Here is an 8,286-nt window from a genome sequence, read left to right on the forward strand (position 1 = left end):
AGAAGAAGATACCGAAGAAGTAGATGATGATCATGATCGACAGTTCAAGAAGAAGAAGAAGAAGAAGAAGAAGAAGAAGGAGGAGGAGGAGGAGGAGGAGGAGGAGGAGGAGGAGGAGGAGGGTGGTGATGGTGATGGTGATGGTGATGGCGAAGAAGAAGATGATGATGATGATGATGATGATGTTCATGATGATGAATGAAATGTATGAGGTATGCAATTAGTATATTATCTATTTAATATTGATTTCTTGATAGATTTTTTTTTACATAATTAATTCATTATGTTTTGAATTCTAATGTCATTACATAATTAATTCATGATGCACCTTTTAATATGGAGATGGAGATAGGGAGAGTGACTATTTATGTGACATTTTTTTAACTTTATGTCTATTTATGGAATTTGGATTGTTTATTAGCTATATGATGGATGTTGATTTAAAATACATATGTGATGGATTACATGTTTATGATGATGCATGTGACATTTTTTGAACTTTGTGTTTATTTATAGAATGTAGATTGTTTATTACCTATGTGATGGATGGTGATTTATGATACACATGTGATGGATTACATGTTTATGATGACACATATGTGATGCTAATTGTGATTCCCAATTACATATATTATGATACATCATGTGATGCTTATGATGCTTTTTATACGTATGAATTTATTGTTGAGGATGGGCGCCAAATGTAGTAATGCTTATGATGCTCAATTGATGGTGTTGATTTCATGTATAGTCTTTGTGTGATTATGTCACCCTTGGTGGGAACAAGTTGTTGACTACAGACATCGTCAACCATTTAGTTGAGGTCCTGCATAGTCTACATAAAGTAAAGGTAAGGAATTAAAATATTTACAATGATTTTGATGACAACATCTTTTTATTATTTAATACTCTTTTTGTCTACAAAGTTCATGTTGTTCATGTTGTGTACTATGTAATTTTTAGCTAACATAAGATAATTGAATTACATGTGCAGGAACCTGAACCCCTTTGATGAGGATCCTACATAGTCTCATGGATGGACAGGTATAACTAGTCAATACACCCTATAGAAACAATTTATTTTTTTAAAATTACTTGGAAAACAAACTTCCTTAGTTTTTCAAACCTCGACATTATCAGCAAATCTAATATAGTTACCAACACTTGAGGCCCCAGTTGGACTTATTCCAATTTTAATCCCAAAATCAACTTTAGGGCCGACTTCTTCATCAACATTACCCTCATTTGCAAAATTTCTCTCTCATTACCAATTAACTCTCTCATTTGATGGAGTGCAGGTACCCCCAAATAGGTATTTGTCAGATCTGTCTTCGTTGAGTGAGGGAAATGCAAGAATAGAAAATGAAAGTGAGACATGTAGTAGGTCTACAATAGGGAGATCAATAAGAGGTCAAAAGATTAGAAGAAAATTCAATAAATGGATAAAAATTTTCCTTGCTCAAGGGGGGTCATGTTCTTATGATGATGAGACCAAAGGCAACATCGAGGTGCCACTAAGGTACAAACATCTATAGAAACAATGGGTTCCCAAAGAACTTCCTCCAATAAACATCGATTTTTGTGTTAACGATAGGATATATCGCATAACACCTTCGTCGTTACATGGTTTCGGCTTATTTTCCATGGATGGCATAAAGGTCTGTTACAACAAAGTTGCTGAATTGATGGAGTTTGTTGGACCTTGTTACAATTACAATAATTGAATGTAGATTGTTAAATATTAAAAAATTATGCGTAGGTATGCACTGTTAGCAAATTATATTCAACAGAAAGATAATGATCAAAGTAAACGAGTGGTTGTAGACATTGATGGTCGGCCAAAAGTAACAGGGAATATTGCAGGTTTTATAAATAGTACGCGACCTGGGTCAACTAATAAACAACCCAATTGCATATTTGAGGCGCGCGAGGGAAATCATGTATTCGTATGTGCGATAGAATAAATAAGTGTAGGCAAAGAGCTTCTAATCGATTACAGTTTGAATCATATAGATACAAACAAAGTTAATATCATGGGGGTGGTATGTACTATATACCATTTAAATTAACCAACCTCCAATTAATGAATCCAATATACCATTTTATTATTAATTTTTTTTGCTAAGTCTATTGGTTTAATTTCGCTAATGTTTTTTTTATTTTTTCTTTGTCACAGGGCGAGATGGATCCATCACATATCGTAGACAAGGATGTAGGTCGTGACACTTCTACCAAGAAGGTAAACCTCATTGTAATTATACAAATTAGATAGAAGAAAAATGTTACATTATTATGTTCTTTTTTTTAGTGATTTAGACTAATTTTGTAATTGTTATTGATATTCTTGACATAGGCGGATGTTTGGGGAAAGGGAAAGGGAGTTGTAGTACCTGAGCACCTCTCTAGGGATGTGGAATCAGTAGGATTAAGTGATGATGAACCTGAAAATTCCACACACCCTATGGAATTCATAAAAAAGCCTCTTAGAAAAATTACTAAAGAGATTGTTGCTTTGGCAGTCATTCATCCTATGACTGATGAGATACGAGAGAGGGTGGAAGTATTGATTTGAACAACAAAAAACTTGCAAGTAAGCTATAATGAAAGCTTTTATTATAACAAAAGTTTAATAAAGGTTTATATTTTATTCTCTTTTATGTCATTAACTAAAATATGTACGTGTTGTTTTTACAGCAATTTATCCGCCCTCATGAAAGTCGTTGCCATGATCAGGGTGTTGCAGGTACTTTAGGTGATGAAGATTTTCTTGTATTATTGCTTGCTTAGCTTATCACTTTGAGTATCCAAAACACATCATACTTGATACCGTCAATCTTCAAAATAAAGTTTCATCCTTGTTTACAATTCTTGCACTTTTCATATATTTAATGTATTATTCTGTAGGTGTTGTCAATGTTCCTATGCAAATGTCGTCACCGTCTCATCAGAGGTTAGCCCCACCTATACCGTCAATTGCAATGTCAGTAACACGTAGCATGCAGACATCCTCTACTGCATGTCATATTGGCCCACCCACTGTTGGTAGATCCCTCTTTTTCTCTATCTTCTGTTATGTGTTTATTTCCCTTCAAGTGTTCTTTCTTGGGGGCATTTCATAGTGGATTCTTTTTCTGTAGGAGGAGATGCATGTAAGGATGCGCTAGAGGTGACTACTATTTATAACGTACCATCTTTTCCTGGATCTTCTCGTATTGCTAGTACAGGAACATTGTAGGCCACATTGGTGGTGAGCGATGAAGAAATGATTCCCTTAAAGATACAAAAGGTTCCAGGTACTTTAAAATTATTATTATATATAGTCTAATTGTAATTTACTTTATGATCACTCATTTTGGACTAATGAACCCATGAATTTTTTGCAGGAAATGATATTTTCCATAAACATCTTAGTGACATTGCATTGCATATATTTGGGCCCACCATACGTAAAAGGTGGTACATCATAAGTGAACTAACCCTAATCCACTATTTTGATTTCATATCATTGCTAGAATAGTTTTCCTTTAATCCATTTCTTGAACTGTAATAAATGTAGCTTCAATTCATTTTTGAATCTAACAAGTTTTTTTTTGCTTTAAAAGGTGGAATGACCAAGAAAAAAGGTTAAAAGATGAGTTGACAAACCAAATGGTTGAGTGGTTTGGAAATGACACCTTTGACAAAACCAAGCTCCTTGAAAAAGTTGGCACATATCTAAAGTATGTGAGGGACCAATACAGGACCCATTTAGAGAGGAACCTAAAGTACAAGCGTCCCCCCATGATTCTAGAGAGGGAGTGGAAGGACCTGATTTTGGATGCCAAGGAGAGAATTGAAAGGAAAAAAGGAAATACACCACCAGATGCCAGAAGAAGGTACGAGATACTATTAAGAATGTAATTATGTACTAATTAATTACTCTTTATATTTATATAATCTAACATATTTCAAACTTTTTATAGACTGAGTGACACATCAAAGGCAACCAAGGCAAGACAAGAAAAGCACGGGCAACACAAACTTGGCTCTGGTGGTTATATGAAACTTGTTGCACGAATTGTAAGTATCTCATGTAAATGAAATATTGCATCAAAATATTAATAAATTACAAATGATTTTTTTATTTATCAAACAATGCAAGCAAAATTCATGATACCAAGCAAAAATGCAGGGCTCTGAATTCAATAGAGTGCCCATAGAAGATGGCAAGAGAATTTCCTACCAGCAAGGCTTTTCAATCATGGCTGATTGGCTACGAGAATTGAGTGGGCATACACAATATTCAAGTGCATATATCACATAGGTAAATATGCTAAATGGAAATTGTTTCAAATTGAATACTTTACCAATAATCTAATTTACGTTGAGTTCCAACATAAAGTGACTATATTTGTTTTAAATAAGAAAGCAATGATAACAATGTGCATGACATTGGAATGCAGCCTACTAATCGTGAAACACCACCTGCACATGAAGGTCTGGATGTGCAACCCAGTAGTGGAGGTATTCATTTGCTATTCAAATTTATTTATGTAGTTATTAATACAATTAAACATCTTAATTTGTAATTAGAGTAGTAATTAATGTAACCTTTTTTGTTAATATTTTAGAGCATGTAGTCGGTGGTGACCAAGTGGAGCATGATCTGGGTACACAACAACAAGAACGTGATGTTCCCCACTCAGGTAAAGAGGACCACTTTTATTCCTTTAAACAAATATAATTGCAATTGTTGTTCAACATTCATGTAACCTTTAGTATTTCAACTCTAGATGATCTAGAGGGTGTTCAGCATGTTGAGGTTGAGGCCAAACAAAATGATGTGGCCCCATGAGGTAAAGAGCGCAATAGTTATGTTCTCTAAATTAATGAAATACTTGTAACAATAACAAAAATGTTTTGAATTTAACCCATTTCTTTGTTATTGTAGAGGAACCCCCTTTGCTTCAGTGTCCTCATCCTCAATATAGGACTAGGCATGCATCGAGATCATGAGCAGAGGGAAGAACAACTGCAAAGGGGGGAAATGATGAAGAAACCGATGTTCCACTTAGTCTTTTCATAGCTGCAAACAAAAAACAAAAAAATAAATGATTGTAATCTACCTTATTTGATAATGACTGATTTTTATGTGTTAGTGAATGTAATTATGTGCTAATTAATGGTTATGGATGATATGTGTTAATTAATATTGATGAATGTTGCATGTTAATTAATGTTAATCAATGTATGTGTTAATGAATGTTATGTGATATTAATGAATGAATGTTATATTTTATTAATGGTAGAAAGAATGAATGAATGAATGTTATAAGATGTTAACGGGGAATTTAGAGTGATGTTAAGAGGGGGGAGGGGCCAAATGAGCTTCCACCTTCATGTGGTTCACCCTGTTAAGTAGAGAATATTAAACTATTCTCAAAACCAAGCAAAACTCAACAAGATAAAACACTTTTCAATATTTCATTATGTTGTACAGTTAATCTTATTGAATAATGTATATTGAATCTTAATTGCAGGGTCCAACAAAGCCAACATGAACAACAACACCACAAGTTGCTAGGTGTAATGAACTCCCATATTGTCTTGTATGTACATGAACAATATGAGTTGCTTCTACTGTTGATATCCAAGGCAGGACTGCAAAGTTATGAATATGCCTCATCCTTGTAAGTTTTTTTATTACTTGTCATTTTCTTTAGCATTTTGCTACTTCATGAATGAGATGTTTTCAGATGTCTATTCCATGAATACCTTTTTATTGTATACTTCATGATCTCACTTCTGATTCAACTCTTTATATGTCCTAAAATTGTATGAGCCTAATAGCTTCTACTCTTGTTGATATTTTGGTGGCTCTGAACAATGGCTCCTTTGAAGAAGCATGATCCTTGTAATTTTATCCTTCCCTGATGTGAAAAAGAGGTTATGTTATGAATAATGGTCCAGATGATTTAGTTATTTCTTATTATGTTGAGTATGAGTAAATTTGGGCTTCCTTGGCTATGGTCACTATTTTGTACTAACTATTGTCATTTAGTGTGATTTAAGCATGGACTTCAAGTAATCATGAGGGTGGAAACAATATTCAAGTGTAAGGGGGTACGCGGCCTTGACCAAAGGATGAAAGTATCGGGAAAATACAAGTGATTCATGTGTAGATCAATGTATCATTCACCTATTAATTCCTAGCAACATTCTCAAATAAACAAGCAAAGAGGTATGTTGAGTGCATATATACATTTTATGTTGCCATGATATAAGTAAGATATCAAACATGTAACTTAGATTAATTTGCAATTTCATTCATAAATATTAGATCTTCCTTGTGGATTTTTGAATGCATAATGTCTCGTTGATTTCAATATCTTTATTGCAAGTACTCTTTTCAACAAGAAACTCCACTCATTGAGGTCTCTTACTAAATGCAAGTCAGTTATCCTATCAATGATGATGCGTTTTACATGCATTTTATGGGGAAATCTTATTAATAGCTATGATTGGGTTGTTAATTGTTTTGTGAAAATATATACAAGTAGATTGGGACATTAGAGTTATAAACATCATAAATTGTGTTTGAGATCATTGTCCCAATTGTAACAGTCAGCCACCATTGGCCCAAGGCCACACCAACACCGTTGTGACACTAAGGTTTATGCATACTAGTGTAAGGGCTACTCTTAGGACATTTCATTACCATTACATATACACACCTAGTGGGGTTTCCAAACACAACTTGTTTGAGTAGGCAGTATCACTAGTAAACTTGTGATTGTCACAATTGGTACCCTTAGGACAGTCTCCAACCTATAGCCCACACTTCATCAATAAAATTATGCGTGGCTTCACTATCCACTAGACAAACCATCGGTTGCCCCTTAAGAACACCTCTCAATCAAAATGGGCAACTTTTGGGAACTCTAGATAATGTGGCTATGGTGCTGAGTGGAATTTCTTTGGTTGTAGTATCCTTCAATTCTACCTGCGGTTGTTGATCCTCATGATCTCTATCACATCCAGCACAAGAATCTTGTTCTTCTTGTTCTCCATTATTAGACATAACCTCAATCAAATGAACTTTTCCATTCCCAAGGCAATGATGTCCAGGCTTCCAAGGTTCCTTACAATTGAAGTGTAAATTCTTCCTTCTTAGTTCATTCTTGGACTCTTGATCAATTTTTGGTGGTGTGCTCTTCTGCTGATTAAAGCCCTTTTTATTCGATTTCCAAGGGTTGAAACCTTTATTCTATGGCTGAAAAGAAGGTGTGGTCTCAAGGTCAACTACTAACTCAATGGCATCATGCAAGGTGTTAGGCTTATGTGCCTTGACCAATCCCCTTAACTTGTCACTCAAACCTTCCACAAACAACATAGTGACTCTCTTTTCTGATATATCTGGAACCATGACAAAAAATATTTTGGAACTCATTAATATGTGATTCCACATGTCCAACTTGTTTAAGCTGAGCCAAATCCCTGTAATAGACTTCTACATCTTTCCAGTCAAAGCGAGAAATTAGATTATTAGCAAATTCTTCATAAGAGTGTATAATGGAATGATCTTGTGACACTAATCCATGGTGCCACCATTCATATGTTACTCCCACCAAATGCACAGTAGCAGACTGTATAGCCTTATTCTCCTCCATGGGCTTAAGTGATAAGAAGGATAAAGCTATATAGTTTAATAAGGTTTCTTACATAATTAAATGGAATTGAATTCCACTTTAGCTTTTTGCTCCTAATATTAATTTTATCAGCTTATTCCCTTAATTATTCCTTTCCTTAGCCTATGGGAACAAAATAGGTTGGAAAAATAATCATTATTTAAGCTAGGCGAGAAGGGACATCGCAGTATGCTTCATATCTTATGTCTATTTGCTTCATGTCTGATGTATTTTCAGCATGTTTATTTCATGTGTGTTTTACATTTATGCCTCTCTCATATATTCTTTTGTCTTGTGTATGCTTCATATCTTATGTATATTTTCTTCATGTCTGATGTGTTTTTTGTGTGTTTACTCCATGCGTGTTTTATGATTACTTTATTCTTAATAGTTATGAAAATGCCACTTCTTGGTAGTTTTCCCCACTTCTTCAAGAAGCCATAATCTTGCACCAAAATTAAAATAAGGTACATGTTTTAGACTATGAAGGCCCTTCTTCAATCTGCAAACATGAGTCTCATGCTCAGGAACTTAAAAGTCCCCTAGAATTTCTTAATGGGTTGACTGGGGAGGAAATAAATGTCTCAAACACCTCTGAAAGTCATATCTCGTTAACAAA

The sequence above is a fragment of the Cryptomeria japonica genome, chromosome 4 (assembly GCF_030272615.1).
Source record: "Cryptomeria japonica chromosome 4, Sugi_1.0, whole genome shotgun sequence".
NCBI classification, from domain to species: domain Eukaryota; kingdom Viridiplantae; phylum Streptophyta; class Pinopsida; order Cupressales; family Cupressaceae; genus Cryptomeria; species Cryptomeria japonica.